This window comes from Eubalaena glacialis, chromosome 12 (genome assembly GCF_028564815.1).
Source record: "Eubalaena glacialis isolate mEubGla1 chromosome 12, mEubGla1.1.hap2.+ XY, whole genome shotgun sequence".
Lineage (NCBI taxonomy): Eukaryota > Metazoa > Chordata > Mammalia > Artiodactyla > Balaenidae > Eubalaena > Eubalaena glacialis.
Window position 1 is genome coordinate 71,289,311 of NC_083727.1, and position 20,672 is coordinate 71,309,982.

Sequence of the window (20,672 nt, forward strand, 5' to 3'; positions counted from 1 at the left end):
GATAGAACTTTCAGGAGTGACATTTCATAGAAGACAAACGGTAATAAGCCTGAAAAATAGTGGAGCAGCCAAGAGGAGGAAATCCAAGAGACAGCAGCGTCAAAGAAGCTTTAAAACTGTGGACTACCTAGTGCAGGATCAATGCAAAAGCTGAGAGAACATGGGAAGTAGAGGCAATGTTACAACTAGGCTTTGTTCTTTGCCTTCCTGAGTAAACCATATTTCACATTGGGCATCCATCTGCCTATAGGAGGATTAAATTTGTTACATAAGAAATGTAGAGAAAGAACAAAGATACAGCAGAAACTAACACAACATTGTAAATCAACTATACTCCAATAAAAATTTTAAAATAAAAAAAAAGGACACAAAATAGGTCAGTTTTTTATACCCTATGTACAAATTGGATATGCAGCAAGACAATAAAACTTGCTCACCAGGATGTTATCTCAGGAAAAAACAGGCTGAAGGACTTAGAATATGGGGTTTACTAATGTGGAGGGCTGTTCCCTAGCCCTACCAACAGCCAGGACAGAGAAGGAAAGATATAATAAAGAAGAAATAGAAGAGACATCTGGCTGTTTCTGGCCTGCGGGGAGAAAAGAGAGACAGAGATTGGAAGCTGTCAAACTTGTGTGTCCTCATTTCCCCTCCCTAGACTTCGGGGGAATGTGTGTCATACAAGTGAAGATAAAAATCAATGATAACGGGGACTTCCCTGGTGGCACAGTGGTTAAGACTCTGCACTCCCAATGCAGGGGGCCCAGGTTCGATCCCTGGTCAGGGAACTAGATCCCACATGCATGCCGCAACTAAGAGTTCGCGTGCCACAACTAAGGAGCCTGCAAGCCGCAACCAAGGAGCCAGTGAGCCACGACTAAGGAGCCCACCTGCCACGACTAAGACCGAGTGCAACCAAATAAATAAATAAATATTTTTTTTAAAATCAATGATAACAACATAGACTATAGCCACCCACTCATTTCCTCATGGAAGACTCCGGGAAAAGAGCACCTTTCAACTTGTCCCCTCTCTCCCACAAAGACAACAACCTGGGATGCAGCCACATCTATGGGGTTGTGCAGTGTGTGCAAAAAGAGGGAGGTTCCAGGTCGAGCTTCTCAAACCTCCCCAGTTCCTGCGTTTGTGTAGCTGAGGGACAGTGGGCCCACCAAGGGGCCTGTTGGGCAGAGCAAGGTGACCTCGTGGAGGAAGCTTTGTAGGCAGTGGGGAAGCAGGGTGGACAAAGGCCACAGCAGTCACTTGGGAGCAGACTGAGGGCTAAGTCAGCCCGGACACTGACAGATGCTTGCAAAGAGAACAAATAAAGTGACATGAGTTGTAGACTGTCTATAAAAGAGCCAGCAGCGCCCATTCAGCCAAGAGACATCGTCCCTGAGACCAGCAGATAACTGTGAGCATACCTCCTAGGATCAGCATGAGCCAGGGAACCCCTTCCCGACACACCTGGATGCCTCCTTAGGGAAAGAAACAGGAGCTGGAGAAAGGCATCTGAGAGATTGAGTAAATATTTGTCCCAGAGAAAAAACCAAATTGATGATATCCTGGTCTTGTTTATCCAGATGATACATTCAGTCAATCTGTTTTCCCGCTACTCCATAGCGAATAGCTCAGCAAAAAGATGAGATTCATTGTAGGTAACATAAAGAATTTTTTTCTTCACGTTAGAGTGTAAGGACAATTTGCAACCTTGCAATATAGGAAAAACATGGGGAATAACATTTTCCAAAGTAGTTTCCACAGAACACTAATTCTTCAGAGTGTTGACAGATATTACACAGGCACAAAAATAAATAAAAAATTAAAACCTAGGGTCATTTAAATTGGGCTGAAAAATAATCAAAAAGTATTTAATGCAAAGTCTTCTGAGAGCATTTACTTTGCTTACAAAAATTCTTAATCTCCAGGAGAACAATATGGAATGCCCCATTTCCCATATATATGTCTGAGAACTTAATTTTCACAGACCATCTCTCTGAAGCACTTCTAGCTTTTAAAAATAGAGCTATCTCCATATATTTAGGACAGTGGGATCATGAGCCCTGTAGTCCACTGTCTTCCCCTCTGCTATGGTTCATCAGATGGCAACTTGAAATACTGCTAAACAGGAAAGAAAGTACAGGGCTAGCCATGAGCAACATTTTTGAAGCAGAAGAAACTAACATTTGTTGAGCACAGAATTCCACCTTCCTCCACCCTGGACACGTTTCTTCTCCCTCTTTTCCTCCTAATAAAAATTTCAGACTTTTTTTGTTTATTTTAACTACATTGATCATTTATGGACCATGATAGCAGACCAACCACACAAGTTCCTTTCTCTTTCTCACAAGAATCAGTGGCAGAATGGGTAAGAGTCTGGAGCCAGACTGCCTGGGTTTGTTTGAATTCTGCCTCAATACTTTCTAACTGCGTGATGATCTAAGGAAAGTTACTTAACCTCCCTGACCCCAGTGTCATTATCTGCAAAGCAGATTGAATAACAGTACCTGCCTATTGTACCGAAAGCAGTTATTTTCTATGTATATGTATATCTATTAAATGTCCTAACAATTTAGGACATTGTACACACTACATGTATTTTAGCTGTTTTTCAGCTTGCCAAAGTATTAGCAAAGGAATAAAAATGGGATGAACTCACAATGACAAAGAGAATAAGAAGAACCAAGAATAAGGTGATTTCAGTAAGTATACAGAAGACACAAACCAGATAAAGGAACACTACAGATAGAGCAGAGCAGAGGAACCTACAACCTAGCATCATGATTGGCAAAATTTTTCTCTAAAAGCCAGATAGTAAATATTTTAGATTTTGTGAGCCAAGAAGCAAAATTGAGGATGCTATGTAATTTCTGTTGCAAATACTCAATTCTGTCCCTGCAGCATGGAAGCAGCCATAGACAACACAAACATGACCGAGCAAGGCTAGGTTCCACCTGAACTTTACTTACGGACACTGAAACTTTAATTTGATATAATTTTCACATTTCATAAAATATTATTATATTTTAATCTAATTTTGTTGTGGTAAGAATACTTAACATGTGATCAACCCTCAACAAATTTTTAAATGTACATTGTTGTTTATGGGTACGAAATTGTACTACAGGTCTCTAGAGCTTATTCATCCTGCTTAACTGAAACTTTATGCCCATTGATAACTCACTCCCAATTTCCCCTCCCTCCCAGCCCCTGGTAACCATCATTCTACTCTTTAATTCTATGAATTTAACTATTTTAGATTCTGATTATAAGTGGAATCATGCAGTATTTATCTTTCCATGACTGGCTTATATTACTTAGCAAAATGTCCTCAAGGTTCATCCATATTGTCACATATTGTAGAATTTTCTTTTTTTTTTAAGGCTACATAGTATTCCATTCTATGCATATACCACTTTTCTTTATCCATTAATCTGTCAATAGATATTTAGGTTGTTTCTGTATCTTGGCTATTGTGACTCATGCTGCACACATGGAAGTGCTAAGTATTATTCATCTGATATTTAGCAAAATTCCATTTAGAGTACTGACACTAAAATGTAACTTAAAATGTAAAAACATTTACGTTATATAGCCTAATCCACCAGGCGGCAGACAGCAGAAACAAGAAGAACTACAGTTCTGCGGCCTGTGGAACAAAAACCACATTCACACAAACATAGACAAGATGATAAGGCAGAGGGCTATGTACCAGATGAAGGAACAAGATAAAAAGATAAAACCCCAGAAAAACAACTAAATGAAGTGGAGATAGCCAACCTTCCAGTAAAAGAATTCAGAATAATGATAGTAAAGATGATCCAGGACCTTGGAAAAAGAATGGAGGCAAATATCGAGAAGATGCAAGATATGTTTAACAAAGACCTAGAAGAATTAAAGAACAAACAAACAGAGATGAACAATACAATAACTGAAATGAAAAATACACTAGAAGGAATCAATAGCAGAATAACTGAGGCAGAAGAACGGATAAGTGACCTGGAAGACAGAATGGTGGAATTCACTGCTGCGGAACAGAATAAAGAAAAAAGAATGAAAAGAAATGAAGACAGCCTAAGAGACCTCTGGGACAACACTAGACGCAACAACATTCACATTATAGGGGTCCCAAAAGGAGAAGAGAGAGAGAAGGGCCTGAGAAAATATTTGAAGAGATTATAGTGGAGAATTTCCCTAACATGGCAAAGGAAATAGCCACCCAAGTCCAGGAAGCGCAGAGAGTCCCATACAGGATAAACCCAAGGAGAAACACGCCGAGACACATAGTAATCAAATTGGCAAAAATTAAAGACAAAGAAAAATTATTGAAAGCAGCAAGGGAAAAACGAAAAATAACATACAAGGGAACTCCCATAAGGTTAACAGCTGATTTCTCAGCAGAAACTCTACAAGCCAGAAGGGACTGGCATGACATATTTAAAGTAATGAAAGGGAAGAACCTACAACCAAGATTACTCTACCCAGCAAGGATCGCATTCAGATTCAATGGAGAAATCAAAGCTTTACAGACAAGCAAAAGCTAAGAAAATTCAGCACAACCATACCAGCTCTACAACAAATGCTAAAGGAACTTCTCTAAGTGGGAAACACAAGAGAAGAAAAGGACCTATAAATACAAACCCAAAACAATTTAGAAAATGGTAATAGGAACACACATATCGATAATTACCTTAAACGTGATGGATTAAATGCCCCAACCAAAAGACACAGGCTTGCTGAATGGATACAAAAACAAGACCCATATATATGCTGTCTACAAGAGACACACTTCAGACCTAGGGACACATACAGACTGAAAGTGAGGGGATGGAAAAAGATATTCCATGCAAATGGAAATCAAAAGAAAGCTGGAGTAGCAATACTCATATCAGATAAAATAGACTTTAAAATAAAGAATGTTACAAGAGACAAGGAAGGACACTACATAATGATCAAAGGATCAATCCAAGAAGAAGATATAACAATTATAAATATATATGCACCCAACATAGGAGCACCTCAATACATAAGGCAACTGCTAACAGCTATAAAAGAGGAAATCGACAGTAACACAATAATAGTGGGGGACTTTAACACCTCACTTACACCAATGGACAGATCATCCAAAATGAAAATAAATAAGGAAACAGAAGCTTTAAATGACACAATAGACCAGATAGATTTTATTGATATTTATAGGACATTCCATCCAAAAACAGATTACACTTTCTTCTCAAGTGTGCACGGAACATTCTCCAGGATAGATCACATCTTGGGTCACAAATCAAGCCTCAGTAAATTTAAGAAAATTGAAATCGTATCAAGCATCTTTTCTGACCACAACACTATGAGATTAGAAATGAATTACAGGGAAAAACACGTGAAAAGCACAAACACATGGAGGCTAAACAATACGTTACTAAATAACCTAGAGATCACTGAGGAAATCAAAGAGGAAATCAAAAAATACCTAGAGACAAATGACAATGAAAACACGACAATCCAAAACCTATGGGATGCAGCAAAAGCAGTTCTAAGAGGGAAGTTTATAGCTATACAAGCCTACCTAAAGAAACAAGAAAAATCTCAAGTAAACAATCTAACCTTACACCTAAAGGAACTAGAGAAAGAAGAACAAACAAAACCCAAAGTTAGCAGAAGGAAAGAAATCATAAAGAACAGAGCAGAAATAAATGAAATAGAAACAAAGAAAACAATAGCAAAGATCAATAAAACTAAAAGCTGGTTCTTTGAGAAGATAAACAAAATTGATAAGCCGTTAGCCAGACTCATCAAGAAAAAGAGGGAGAGGACTCAAATCAATAAAATTAGAAATGAAAAAGGAGAAGTTACAACAGACACCACAGAAATACAAAGCATCCTAAGAGACTACTATTAGCAACTCTATGCCAATAAAAAGGACAACCTGGAAGAAATGGACAAATTCTTAGAAAAGTATAACCTTCCAAGACTGAACCAGGAAGAAACAGAAAATATGAACAGACCAATCAAAAGTAATGAAATTGAAACTGTGATTAAAAATCTTCCAACAAACAAAAGTCCAGGACCAGATGGCTTCACAGGTGAATTCTATCAAATATTTAGAGAAGAGCTAACACCCATCTTTCTCAAACTCTTCCAAAAAATTGCAGAGGAAGGAACACTCCCAAACTCATTCTATGAGGCCACCATCACCCTGATACCAAAACCAGACAAAGATACTACAAAAAAAGAAAATTACAGACCAATATCACTGATGAACACAGATGCAAAAGTCTTGAACAAAATACTAGCAAACAGAATCCAACAACACATTAAAAGGATCATACACCACGATCAAGTGGGATTTATCCCAGGGATGCAAGGATTCTTCAATATATGCAAATCAATCAATGTGATACACCATATTAACAAATTGAAGAATAAAAACCATATGATCATCTCAATAGATGCAGAAAAAGCTTTTGACAAAATTCAACACCCATTCATGATAAAAACTCTCCAGAAAGTGGGCATAGAGGGAACCTACCTCAACATAATAAAGGCCATATACGACAAACCCACAGCAAACATCATTGTCAACAGTGAAAAACTGAAAGCATTTCCTCTAAGATCAGGAGCAAGACAAGGATGTCCACTCTCACCACTATTATTCAGCATAGTTTTGAAAGTCCTAGCCACGGCAATCAGAGAAAAAAAGAAATAAAAGGAATCCAAATTGGAAAAGAAGAAGTAAAACTGTCACTGTTTGCAGATGACATGATACTATACATAGAGAATCCTAAAAATGCCACCAGAAAACTACTAGAGCTAATCAATGAATTTGGTAAAGTTGCAGGATACAAAATTAATGCACAGAAATCTCTTGCATTCCTATACACTAACGATGAAAAATCTGAAAGAGAAATTGTGGAAACACTCCCATTTACCATTGCAACAAAAAGAATAAAATACCTAGGAATAAACCTACCTAGGGAGACAAAAGACCTGTATGCAGAAAACTATAAGACACTGATGAAAGAAATTAAAGATGATACCAACAGATGGAGAGATATACCATGTTCTTGGATTGGAAGAATCAACATTGTGAAAATGACTATACTACCCAAAGCAATCTACAGATTCAATGCAATCCCTATCAAATCACCAATGGCATTTTTTATGGAACTAGAACAAATTATCTTAAAATTTGTATGGAGACACAAAAGACCCCGAATAGCTAAAGCAGTCTTGAGGGAAAAAAAAGGAGCTGGAGGAATCAGACTCCCTGACTTCAGACTATACTACAAAGCTACAGTAATCAAGACAATATGGTACTGGCACAAAAACAGAAACATAGATCAATGGAACAAGATAGAAAGCCCAGAGGTAAACCCACGCACCTATGGTCAACTAATCTATGACAAAGGAGGCAAAGATACACAATGGAGAAAAGACAGTCTCTTCAATAAGTGGTGCTGGGAAAACTGGACAGCTACATGTAAAAGAATGAAATTAGAATACTCCCTAACACCATACACAAAAATAAACTCAAAATGGATTCGAGACCTAAATGTAAGACCGGACACTATAAAACTCTTAGAGGAAAACATAGGAAGAACACTCTTTGACATAAATCACAGCAAGATCTTTTTTGATCCACCTCCTAGAGTAATGGAAATAAAAACAAAAATAAACAAATGGGACCTAATGAAACTTCAAAGCTTTTGCATAGCAAAGGAAACCATAAACAAGACGAAACGACAACCCTCAGAATGGGAGAGAATATTTTCAAACGGATCAATGGACAAAGGATTAATCTCCAAAATATATAAACAGCTCATGCAGCTCAATATTAAAGAAACAAACAACTCAATCCAAACATGGGCAGAAGACCTAAATAGACATTTCTCCAAAGAAGACATACAGATGGCCAAGAAGCACATGAAAAGATGCTCAACATCACTAATTATTAGAGAAATGCAAATCAAAACTACAATGAGGTATCACCTCACACCAGTTAGAATGGGCATCATCAGAAAATCTACAAACAACAAATGCTGGAGAGGGTGTGGAGAAAAGGGAACCCTCTTGCACTGTTGGTGGGAATGTAAATTGATACAGCCACTATGGAGAACAGTATGGAGGTTCCTTAAAAAACTAAAAATAGAACTACCATACGACCCAGCAATCCCACTACTGGGCATATACCCTGAGAAAACTGTAATTCAAAAAGACACATGCACCCCAATATTCATTGCAGCACTATTTACAATAGCCAGGTCATGGAAGCAACCTAAATGCCCATTGACAGACGAATGGATAAAGAAGATGTGGTACATATATACAATGCAATATTACTCAACCATTAAAAGGAACGAAATTGGGTCATTTGTTGAGACGTGGATGGATCTAGAGACTGTCATACAGAGTGAAGTAAGTCAGAAAGAGAAAAACAAATATCGTATATTAACGCATGTATGTGGAACCTAGAAAAATGGTACAGATGAACCGGTTTGCAGGGCAGAAGTTGAGACAGAGATGTAGAGAACAAACGTATGGACACCAAGGGGGGAAAACCGCGGTGGGGTGGGGATGGTGGTGTGCTGAATTGGGAGATTGGGATTGACATGTATACAATCATGTGTATAAAACTGATGACTGATTAAAAAAAAAAAAACACATGGGAATGCTGGATAAAGTACACTTTAAAAAATGTATTATATGGCCAACTCAAGAAAAGGAAACTGTATTATGTTTCTAACTGTATTATGTCAACACTATTCTAACTGTCCTCTTAATAAAGAAATCTTCATTCTTTAAAAAAAAATAAAAAAAAAATAAAACCTTAATCTGAAACATTATTTAATTTTTCACCTGTTCATTTTAACCTGTGTTCATTTTTCCATGATTATTTCCTCTCTTTTTTTTTTTTTTTTTTTGTCTTCTCCCATTGGATTGAAAAATTGTAGATATTTTAACAGAGAAAATTTCATTGGGATGCAACTTTTTCTCTAGAAAGACTCATTGTCTGGACCATGGTTAAAGATAGGAGGACATAGTTTTTACCACTCTATAATATTGAATCACATGTGTCTATGACCAAACCATGCTGAAAAGTCCCCTTCCTAATGTATAACACTTATGCTTTCACTACTGCCTTTAAAAATAAAAGTTTAAAAAAAAAAATTCCATCAAACGTTTCTTTCAATTTGCTACCCATATTTGTTAAGTTGGTAACCAACTTACAGAAAAAGCTAGACTCTTCCAAGCAAATAGAAACTCCTCTGTGTTAAGCCAGCTCTGTTGAAAATTATTTTTCATCTCCAAGTGAGATCACGGGCAGGTTTCTTCATTTTACAATCTCTTGGTATCAAAAAGTCATTTGAGGATTCTGGGAAGATGGCAGAGTATGAAGCACCAGGAACCTGTCTCCCTACCTAGAAAATAACTGCACTAGAAGAATCTGATATAACTATTTTGAAACTTTGGAGTCTACTGAAGACTTGAAACTTCCAGGGGAAGGCTTGTACAGTAAATTGAGGTCAATTCCAGCTCTTAGCACAAAAACAGCTACCCATCCCAAACCCCAGCCTCATGGCAGGCAGCTGTGTTCCTGGAGCAGCTTGCAGACAGCTTGTGGGAGTCAGAGTAGGCAAAAAGGACCCTGTCCTCCAAATATTAAGGGTCTGTTCTCTGATCACTGATTGCTACCTCAGATCATAAAGATGTAGATGATGAAGTGGGCAGTCATTGTTGTTGAAACTTCCTCCATTGTTTCAAGCCCCTCCAGCTGAAGTGACTTCCAGGGGATTTAAAGGGTCAGCACAATTTTGTCCTTTCATTTTTCTTTCTTCCCCTTTTTGGAACCAGATATTAAAGACTAGGACATTCAAAAACAACTGCATATATGGGGAAAGTTAGAAAGTAACCATGCATGTCCAGGGTGAGGCTCAGAAAAGACGTGAGAAGACCTTAAGTTTATACCTCAGACTGATCCTCAGCATATAGACTGCCTACAAGAATTAAAAAAACAAAAACAATTTAAAAAAGAAACCAGCAAACCCTTGGGAATGGGGAAAATCTGCTTCCTGGAGTTACTACATTATTAGGTTAAAATGTCCAGTTTTCAATAACAACAAAAAAATCATAAGCCAAACAAACAAACAGGAAAGTATGGCCCATTCAAATAAATCAACAGAAACTGTCTCTGAAAAAGACCTGATGACAGATCTACTACATAAAGACAATAAAACATTGTCTTAGAGATGCTCAAAGAACTAAAGAAAAGATGGGAAGAAAGTCAATAAAACAATGTATGAACAAAATGGAAATATCAATAAAGAGACAGAAAAGCTAAAGATAACCTAGAAGAAATTCTGGAGCCAAAAATTACAACTGAAATGAAAAATTCACTAGAGGGATTCAAAGGCAGATTTGAGCAGGCAGAATAGAGAATCAGCAAACTTGAAGATAAGACAATGAAAATTACCAAGTCTAAGGAACAGAAAGAAAAAAGATTGAAAAGTGAAGAACCAAAGGAACCTATGGCACACAAACAGACCAAGCATACACATTGTGGGAGTCCCAGTAGAAGAGACAGAGAAGGAAAAGGGAAGAGAAAATATTTGTAGAAATCCTGGCTGAAAACTTCCAAAATCTGATGAAAGGTATGAATATATACATCCAAGAAATTCCACCAACTCCAAGTAAGATGAATTCAAAGAGACCTACACTGTGACACACTATAACCAAACTTTCAAAAAACAAAAACAAATGGAATATGGGTAGAAGTGATGTTTGTCCCTTCCAGGTCTGGACCATAAAAGTCTCACATACAGTCCTCCATGATCTGTATTTTTCCCCATACACCTGCTCAAAGAAAAAATCCTGAGTCCCTAAGAGAGGGTGAAACCAGGGTGAAACTCAGGAAAAATTCTGAGTCCCTAAGAGAGGGGCCCTGAGTCACTGCAAAGAAGGCTGCTCATTGAAAACCCTCTGTAAAAAAAATGATTGAGAAATAAACCTCTATTCTGTTATACTACTGAGAGTTCAGTGCCTATCTAATTTAAAACTAGTATTACACCAAATAATACAATTTGCCTGTGTTATTTTGTTGCCAGGAATAACTACCCTATTATATCTGGCTGTCAAAATGCTTAAAAGCCCAGCTCAAATGCCACTTCCTTCTCTAGTCACCCAGCCAAAATTACCTATTCCGCTTCTAACATTATATGTATAGATATATAGAGATATATATTTTATCTTTTTATATTCCCAATCACATTTAATAATATTTGTGGGGCTTCCCTGGTGGCGCAGTGGTTGAGAATCTGTCTGCCAATGCAGGGGACACGGGTTCCAGCCCTGGTCTGGGAAGATCCCACATGCCGCGGAGCAATTAGGCCCGTGAGCCACAATTACTGAGCCTGCGCGTCTGGAGCCTGTGCTCCGCAACAAGAGAGGCCGCGATAGTGAGAGGCCCGCGCACCGTGATGAAGAGTGGCCCCCGCTTGCCACAACTAGAGAAAGCCCTGGCACAGAAACGAAGACCCAACACAGCCATAAATAAATAAAAAATAAATAAATAAATTTAAAAAAATAATAATAATAATAATATTTGTGCCCATGTTTCGTCTCTACAGTACACTGTATTCTTTCAGAAGGCAAGGATCATATTTCTTTTACCTTTGTATGTCCCACAGTATCTAGTAGAGTTTCCTGTACTGACACTATCTACATATTGAATTATACAGACAGTTTGTGTTACACATCATTCATCTCCCTAAATCACCCCTGCAATAGAAGGCCATCAGGTTGGTCCTCCTGGTGGATAGTTTGTACATTGAAAACCTGATTTTCCATTTCTTGAATGCTGTCTTTGCTCTGACTCCATCACCTCTTTTCTGTCCCTGTTTTGGACATGCATATAGGCAGCTTTCTTTCCTAAAGCCCCTCCTTAAAGCTAAGTTATGTCCATATAAAAGCCCCCACTTGTTACTGACCTTCGGTTCATAAAAAATAATTTTTAAAAGATTCATTACAGAATCTCAATAGTTTATCCATACCTCCCACCCAGTCTGATAGGAATGAATTACCACATACATCCCTAGCCATACTCTCTTCCAGCATGTGCCTTTTCACCCAGAGCACCACTTCCTCATACATGTTGGAAGTCAAGTTTTCTTCCCTAGTACTTCCACAGTTGGCTGTTTTAACTATCTTTCACTGCATTACCCTAAAGATCAAGCTTACTGACTTCTCTTACTCTTCTCTTACCTTTTCTAAAGTTTAACCTTTACTTAAAATGTTTGAGTAGTATTATCGATCTTATTATACCACTGTAAGTATACAAATTATTTTCTGCATATTATCTCACTTAATCCTAATCACAATCATATGAGTAAATTATTATTATCCCCAATCTATAAATCTAAAAAACTGAGGCTCAGAGAGGTTAAGTAACATAGTGTAGGTCACACAGCTACTGAGTAGCAGAATGGATCCAAATAATTAAATAAGTAACTTCTCTGTTCACCTATTTTTCTTTTTTTTAAAGGAATGTAGTTTATTTATTTATTTATTTATGGCTGTTTTGGGTCTTCGTTTCTGTGCGAGGGCTTTCTCTAGTTGCGGCAAGTGGGGGCCACTCTTCATCGCGGTGCGCGGGCCTCTCACTATCGCGGCCTCTCTTGTTGTGGAGCACAGGCTCCAGACGCGCAGGCTCAGTAATTGTGGCTCACGGGCCTAGTTGCTCCGCGGCATGTGGGATCTTCCCAGACCAGGGCTCGAACCCGTGTCCCCTGCATTGGCAGGCAGATTCTCAACCACTGTGCCACCAGGGAAGCCCCTGTTCACCTATATTTCAACTATTCATCTTCACGCTCTGCTCTTCCAGGGAAAATTTCTGTGTCCCACAGGTTAAGTCCACTGGAAGTGCTGTCACCCACTGTCAGAGCCAGGGTCCTAGGACAAGTTGACCTGGGGAAACTGTTTCATTCCTGCAATCTTAGGCAAAATAGCCAAAAACAGTGTCCTCAAGGGCCAGAAACATGATCAAGGAAATGCTGTCAAACATAAAATTTCAAGGGTCAGGAGAGAACAAAAATGAGAGGATGGGCCTCTAAGTTGACAGGACAGAAGCAGGTGCAAGAGAGAGCTCAAGAGGGTAGTGAGCAGTGATGCCTACAGCTCACTGTGTGTGGCACTGGAGGAGTCAGACTTGAGAGGGTGAATTTTTGGTTTGGAAAAGTAGAGCTTTAAAGTCTTATGCAGGCTTGGACACTATTTTCCAAATTTTCCCTAGAATCCTAAACTCCTTTGGGCTTTGAAGAAAAAAAATATAGATTCGTAGAGAAGAGGAGGCTAAGCATTAACGTAGAATTGTATTATCTCATATGCCTACTTTTGAGATTGAATACGAAAAAACACCAAATAAAGATATAAAGTCTAGAGATCTTCAGTCATTTAATGGAATGAGATTTGGAGCAGAATTTCATAATTAGGATATCCCAAATATTACTCTTACTTGCCTTTGAAGATCTGGGTGGAACAATATAGATCTGAATCCTTTTCAGCCTCTACTTTTATCAAGAGCATTTTAACCTTCACTGTGTTTCACATTCAAACTCCTCAGAGAGAGTAGCTCCTAGTCTCAGTTGATGACTGTCATCTTTGTTGGGCAGAACTTCGAGCTTGACCACTTCCAAGACCACTGCTTATGCCACACACGGACTCACCTTGAATCAGCTGCTTGTTCTTCCTGCAACCTGCACTGACAGGGTATTTGGGTTATGCTATGTAGATCATGGCCACCGTTCACTTTCAAAGATGATTTACAGGTGAAGAGTTGTTCTACTAAGCAAAAATTATTCTAACAGACTGTGCCCCTAAAAGTCTTTATTCCCCAAAACTTTGTAAGTGTAGTTGAAGAAGGGGGGAATTGCTTTACCTAAACTTGAAAATTAATTAAACTTCATTATTTGGAAATTCATTCATACTAACACACTAAAAGTAAGACCAACATAAATTCATAAACTGCTATTAGGCTTCTCTAAAACTGTTTAAATATTATTTTAAGAGCCTCATTGTTTTTCATATGTGTGTGTTCTTAGCTCCCCAGCTGAAAAATCCTTGAAGGAAGAACCACGTCTATTAGTTTTTTATCCCTGACAACGTCTAAGACTCTGTGCTCACCAAGGGTGTTAACTAAATGTTGCTGAGTGACTGAACCCAAGGATCTAGGGAGTTATTGAATAGTTGACTTTAACTACTTCATTAACTGTCTGTATCCACAGAGAGAAGAGATCAGCTGTTTAAAGTCATACACAAGAAAGCCTCTGTTCTATAATGTCAATAAAAGATTGAAATTAGAGTGATGGGGTCCTAAAGGTGAGCCATAAAGGAAATTATTTCTACTCTATGCGAGAAGATCTGAATATTCCTTCTTTCTTTGCAATCTAATAAAATATTTGTTAATAGGCCAATAGCATGAATTGAAATTTTCTGGGCCCTAAATAAATTTTGCTTAAATTAAAGTGACCCAATCCTGTTTACTGAGATTCTAGAGAAAAGTCAAGCAGGCAAGAGTTTTTCTTTTCATGCCAGAGTCTTCCTCAATTACAATGAATCAGGCTTGTGTTTGGGATTTTGTTTTTTAGAAACTTGCCAGTAGAAAACCATTTTAGGCTTGCCGCAAACTCACCAAAATAGGTGACTTTGAATCAAGGAATAAACTTGGTTAATGGCAGTAGCTCTTTTGGGCTGGAGCAAGTATATATGCCCTGTTCTGAAGCTTTTCAAGAATCAGATTTCTGGGCTTCCCTCGTGGTGCAGTGGTTGAGAATCTGCCTGCCAGTGCAGGGGACACGGGTTCGAGTCCTGGTCTGGGAAGATCCCACATGCCGCGGAGCATCTAGGCCCGTGAGCCACAATTACTGAGCCTGCGCGTCTGGAGCCCGTGCTCCACAGCAAGAGAGGTCTCAATAGTGAGAGGCCCGCGCACCGCGATGAAGAGTGGCCCCCACTTGCCGCAACTAGAGAAAGCCCTCCCACAGAAACAAAGACCCAACACAGCCATAAATAAATGAATAAAATTTAAAAAAATATACCATTCATGACCTTTAAAAAAAAAAGAATCAGATTTCTGAGTAATCAGAAAATCTTTATATATAACACTTTAATTGCAAGGGCACATACATTAGAAAATATTTTATTTGTTTTAGGTAAAATTTTTTAAATTGGATAGGCCCTGGCTACTTCCCTCTTAAAGAGCTGTGCAGATTTTTCAGCCTGATTGAAATAGTGACTTTCCCTATCATTGCAGAGGATGACAGTAGGCTTCTTTATCTGTCAACTGAAAAATATGTGTGTGTGTATGTGTGTATCTTATTGATCCTATTTCTCTGGTGAACCCTAATATACTAGACATATTTGACCCTAGACCCCTTTGTGGAGAACATCTACTAACATTTAGAAGGATATCAGTGTTCTGTGGAGCAAAGTCTGAGAAATCTTCTGTTGTCTGGTTCAAGCCAATAAGCAGACTTGAGAAGAAAAGGCACAGGATTCTGGAGCCAAAGAAACCACAATTCTGCCATTACTGGATTCACATGACCTTGTGAAAGTTACTTACCCTCTCTGAGCCTCAGTTTCCCAAATGCAAACTAGGCAGTAAGGCAGAATTCATAGATTGTTGTTATTGTTAAATAAGACAATACTTTATACTATATTGCCTGTCATTGAAAAAAAGGTTTTCTGTTCTTCCCCAAAGGAAGGATTATCCATCCCCCTTAGGAAGACAGAAGAAAAAGAAAAGTAGCATTCTCATTAGGATAGTAGTTACTTATACATGAAGGAAAATTAGGATCAGTTAAGGGTCAGTTCTCGTCTTCTAAAGTTAACCCCCAAATATAAAATGCATCAAAAAATAAAATGTCAGCCATGCTAAAAGAAGTACAATAGTAAAGGCAAAAGAAATGGGGCATGGGAAAAACCCTTTCCTGCCATGAACAGTGAAAATCAGAAGACTATGTCTAGGGCTTGCAAATGGACAGAACATCACTGGTCCCTGACCTAAATTCTCTAAACATCTTGCACACCTCAGAGCAGGACAAACTGAACATCACGTTTTTCTGATCTAACATTAGGGATTTAGACCTAACTCTAATTTATCAACTGCTGAAATCCAGCCTAACCCAGATATTCAGTTTCTTTTTCGATGGTATTGATGTGTGATAACAACCTCTCAGGCCTTGACAAAGAACAGCCAGCCTGCACCACAGAGAGAGAACACTCAAAAATACTAACAATGGTATGCTAGGTTAGAGAAATTTAGTTACCCAAACTTCAACTCCTGCAGTAGACTTGTCAGCATGTTACACAGGGATTTAATTTAGTAGCTTTCCAACATATGGGCAACATATGGTCTCAGTAGTTCCCTGCTACTGGCGTGGCTGAGGAAGAGGGAAATATAATTAGACATCTGACAGGCAAGTGGCTGCTCTCACAGTTCAGCCAAGGCTTTTGCAGAGGACACTAGACATTTTTAAAACACAGTTCCATTGCAGCTAAAGAAATTGTATGTTTTGCTTTTGCTGACAAATAAGCATTTGTTTGTTTCAGAGTCTGATGGTAAAGAAGTGATGGAAATCATAAATCCTCTGCTCCTAATTCTTTCCTCCAGTTTCCTATGGAAAAGTGTACGTGCCACCTATGATATATGCAGTGGAATATTAGGAGGCCAAAACATTAGTATTATTCTTACTCTCCTCTCCTGGAGAATGCACACATCCAAACAATTTGGTTTTAGTTGTCAAAAACTCCATTCTGCGCATTAAACGAAGAGGGACCTAAGGATTCTGTATAAAGCCAGCAAAATAGGCCATAAACACCTACATGGGAAAGGGCTGGGAGAACAAATGCTTTCCCCAACCAGATTTTAAGCTGCTCAAAGTCAATGAACTATCTTGACTGTTAACCTCCAACACTATAATCACCTCAACCAACCAGCACAGTTCTTAGTATCCAGCAGTAATTCATAAATATTGGCCAATGTATCAATATTTTTCCAATATGTAGACTCCATGTGCATGGCCTCTTGAAAAAGTGCAATAAAATCAAGCAGGAGAAAAGTGCGATGCTTCCTTTGTGCTCACTGTCTTTGTCACACACAATAGTGCCTGGCAGGAATTCAGCCCACAAGAAGGTTTGATTTTTCTGAGATCACTTTTTTGGAAGCAAACAGCATTTTCTCCAAAGAAACCACATATAAATTTCAACCAAGTTTTACTTCTTTGCTTTTTTTTCTTTTTGAAAAACCAAGCATGTGTATGCTTATTTTCAAAGAAGAAAATTTCTTGTTTAAAGCTGATCTCTTGTTCATATCCAGAGTTATAGACGGTGTTTCTGTCTCCTCAAAGTTCATATGTTGAAGCCCTAACGCCCAATATGATGTTATTTGGAGGGAGGGCCTTTGTAGGTAATTAGGTTTCGATGAGGCCATGAAGGTGGAGCCCCATGGTGGGACCAGTGCCTTTATAAGAAGAGGAAGACACACCAGAGCTCATCCCTCCTCACATGGCACACACTGAGGAAAGGAGATATGATGACAGAGGGAGAGGGTAGCCATCTGCAAGCCAAGAAGAGAGTCTTCAGCAGAACCCAAACATGCTGGTACCTTGACCTCTGACTTCCAGCCTCCAGAACTGAGAAAATAAACCTCAGAAAACTGTTTAAACCACCCAGTCTATGGTATTGCATTAGAGCAGCCTGAGAAGCCAAAGACATCCAGTAAAACAATGCAGATAAACACAATTGAGAATAGAGCTAGTGGTTACATGGGCAAGGACAGCAGTGATACAAGGAGGACACACACTCATGAAACCAGGATATAAGGTTGTTACATTTCCCATCCTCCTGCCAGAAGCATTAGGGGATTTTTCTCTGATTTTCACTAAGAGGACCTGGTTGAGAACCTGGAGGCAACCCTCAGAAAATTGTGGGGGCCATCAATGACTGGGTTCCCCTGGACTATTTAACTCTCAGAGTTGTCTACACTTAGCCTCCAGCAACTCATCAACTACGGTTCAGGTTTTCCTACCTGGCACTGACTCCTGTGGCAGTTTCTACCCATGACTCACAGCTCCAAACTGTAACAATTAGAGATAGCCTCATCCAAGGAGGGCAGACAACAGAAGCAAGAAAAACTACAATCCTGCAGCCTGTGAAATGAAAACCACATTCACAGAAAGATAGACAAAAGAAAAGGCAGAAGACTATGTACCAGATGAAGGAACAAGATAAAACCCCAGAAAAACAACCAAATAAAGTGGAGACAGGCAACCTTCCAGGAAAAAAGTTCAGAATAATGATAGTGAAGATAATCCAGGACCTCGGAAGAAGAATGGAGGCTAAGATCGAGAAGGTGCAAGAAATATTTAACAAAGACCTAGAAGAATTAAACAACAAACACCTAGAAGAATTAAAGAACAAAACAAACAGATGAATAATACAATAACTGAAATGAAAAATACACTAGAAGGAATCAATAGCAGAATAACTGAGGCAGAAGAACGGATAAGTGACCTAGAAGACAAAAAGGTGGACTTCACTGCCCCAGAACATAATAAAGAAAAAAGAATGAAAAGAAATAAAGACAGCCTAAGAGACCTCTGGGACAACATTAAACACAACATTCGCATTATAGGGGTCCCAGAAGGAGAAGAGAGAGAGAAAGGACCCAAGAAAATATTTGAAGAGATTATAGTCGAAAACTTCCTTAACATGGGAAAGGAAATAGCCACCCAAGTCCAGGAAGCACACAGAGCCCCAGGCAGGACAAACCCAAGGAGAAACACACCAAGACACATAGTAATCAAACTGACAAAAATTAAAGACAGAAAAATTATTAAAAGCAACAAGGGAAAAATGACAAATAACATACAAGGGAACTCCCATAAGGTTAACAGCTGATTTCTCAGCAGAAACTCTACAAGCCAGAAGGGAGTGGCATGACATATTTAAAGTGATGAAAGGGAAGAACCTACAACCAAGATTACTCTACCTAGCAATGATCTCATTCAGATTCGACGGAGAAATCAAAAGCTTTACAGACAAGCAAAAGCGAAGAGAATTCAGCACCACCAAAGCAGCTCTACAACAGATGCTAAAGGAACTTCTCTAAGTGGGAAACACAAGAGAAGAAAAGGACCTACAAAAACAAACCCAAAACAATTGAAAAAATGGTAATAGGAACATACATATTGATAATTACCTTAAATGTGAATGGATTAAATGCTCCAACCAAAAGACACAGGCTTGCTGAATGGATACAAAAACAAGACCCATATATATGCTGTCTACAAGAGACACACTTCAGACCTAGGGACACATACAGACTGAAAGTGAGGGGATGGAAAAAGATATTCCATGCAAATGGAAATCAAAAGAAAGCTGGAGTAGCAATACTCATATCAGATAAAATAACTTTAAAATAAACAATGCTACAAGAGACAAGGAAGGACACTACACAATGATCAAGGGATCAATCAAGAAGAAGACATAACAATTATAAATATATATGCACCCAACATAGGAGCACCTCAACACATAAGGCAAATACTAATGGCCATAAAAGGGGAAATTGACAGTAACACAATAATACTGGGGGACGTTAACACCTCACTTACACCAATGGACAGATCATCAGGACAGAAAATTAATAAGGAAACACAAGCTTTAAATGACACAATACACCAGGTAGATTTAATTGATATTTATAGGATATTCCATCTGAAAACAGCAGATTACACTTTCTTCTCAAGTGCACATGGAACATTCTCAAGGATAGATCACATCGCACATCACAAATCAAGCCTCGGTAAATTTAAGAAAATTGAAATCATATGAAGCATCTTTTCCGACCACAACGCTATGAGATTAGAAATAAATTACAGGGAAAAAAACGTAAAAAACACAAACATATGGAGGTTAAACAAAATGCTACTAAATAACCAAGAGATCATTGAAGAAATCAAAGAGGAAATCAAAAAATACCTAGAGACAAATGACAACGAAAACACGACAATCCAAAACCTGTGGGATGCAGCAAAAGCAGTTCTAAGACGGAAGTTTATAGCAATACAATCCTACCTCAAGAAACAAGAAAAATCTCAAATAAACCATCTAAACTTACACCTAAAGGAACTAAAGAAAGAAGAACAAACAAAACCCAAAGTTAGTAGAAGGAAAGAAATCATAAAGATCAGGGCAGAAATAAATGAAATAGAAACAAAGAAAACAATAGCAAAGATCAATAAAACTAAAAGCTGGTTCTTTGAGAAGAGAAACGAAATTGATAAACTTTTAGCCAGACGCACCAAGAAAAAGAGGGAGAGGACTCAAATCAATAAAGTTAGAAATGAAAAAGGAGAAGTTACAACAGACACTGCAGAAATACAAAGCATCATAAGAGACTACTACAAGCAACCCTATGCCAATAAAATGGACAATCTGGAAGAAATGGACAAATTCTTAGAAAGGTATAACCTTCCAAGACTGAACCAGGAAGAAATAGAAAATGTGATCAGACCAATCACAAGTAATGAAATTGAAACTGTGATTAAAAATCTTCCAAAAAACAAAAGTCCAGGACCAGATGGCCTCACAGGTGAATTCTATGAAACATTTAGACA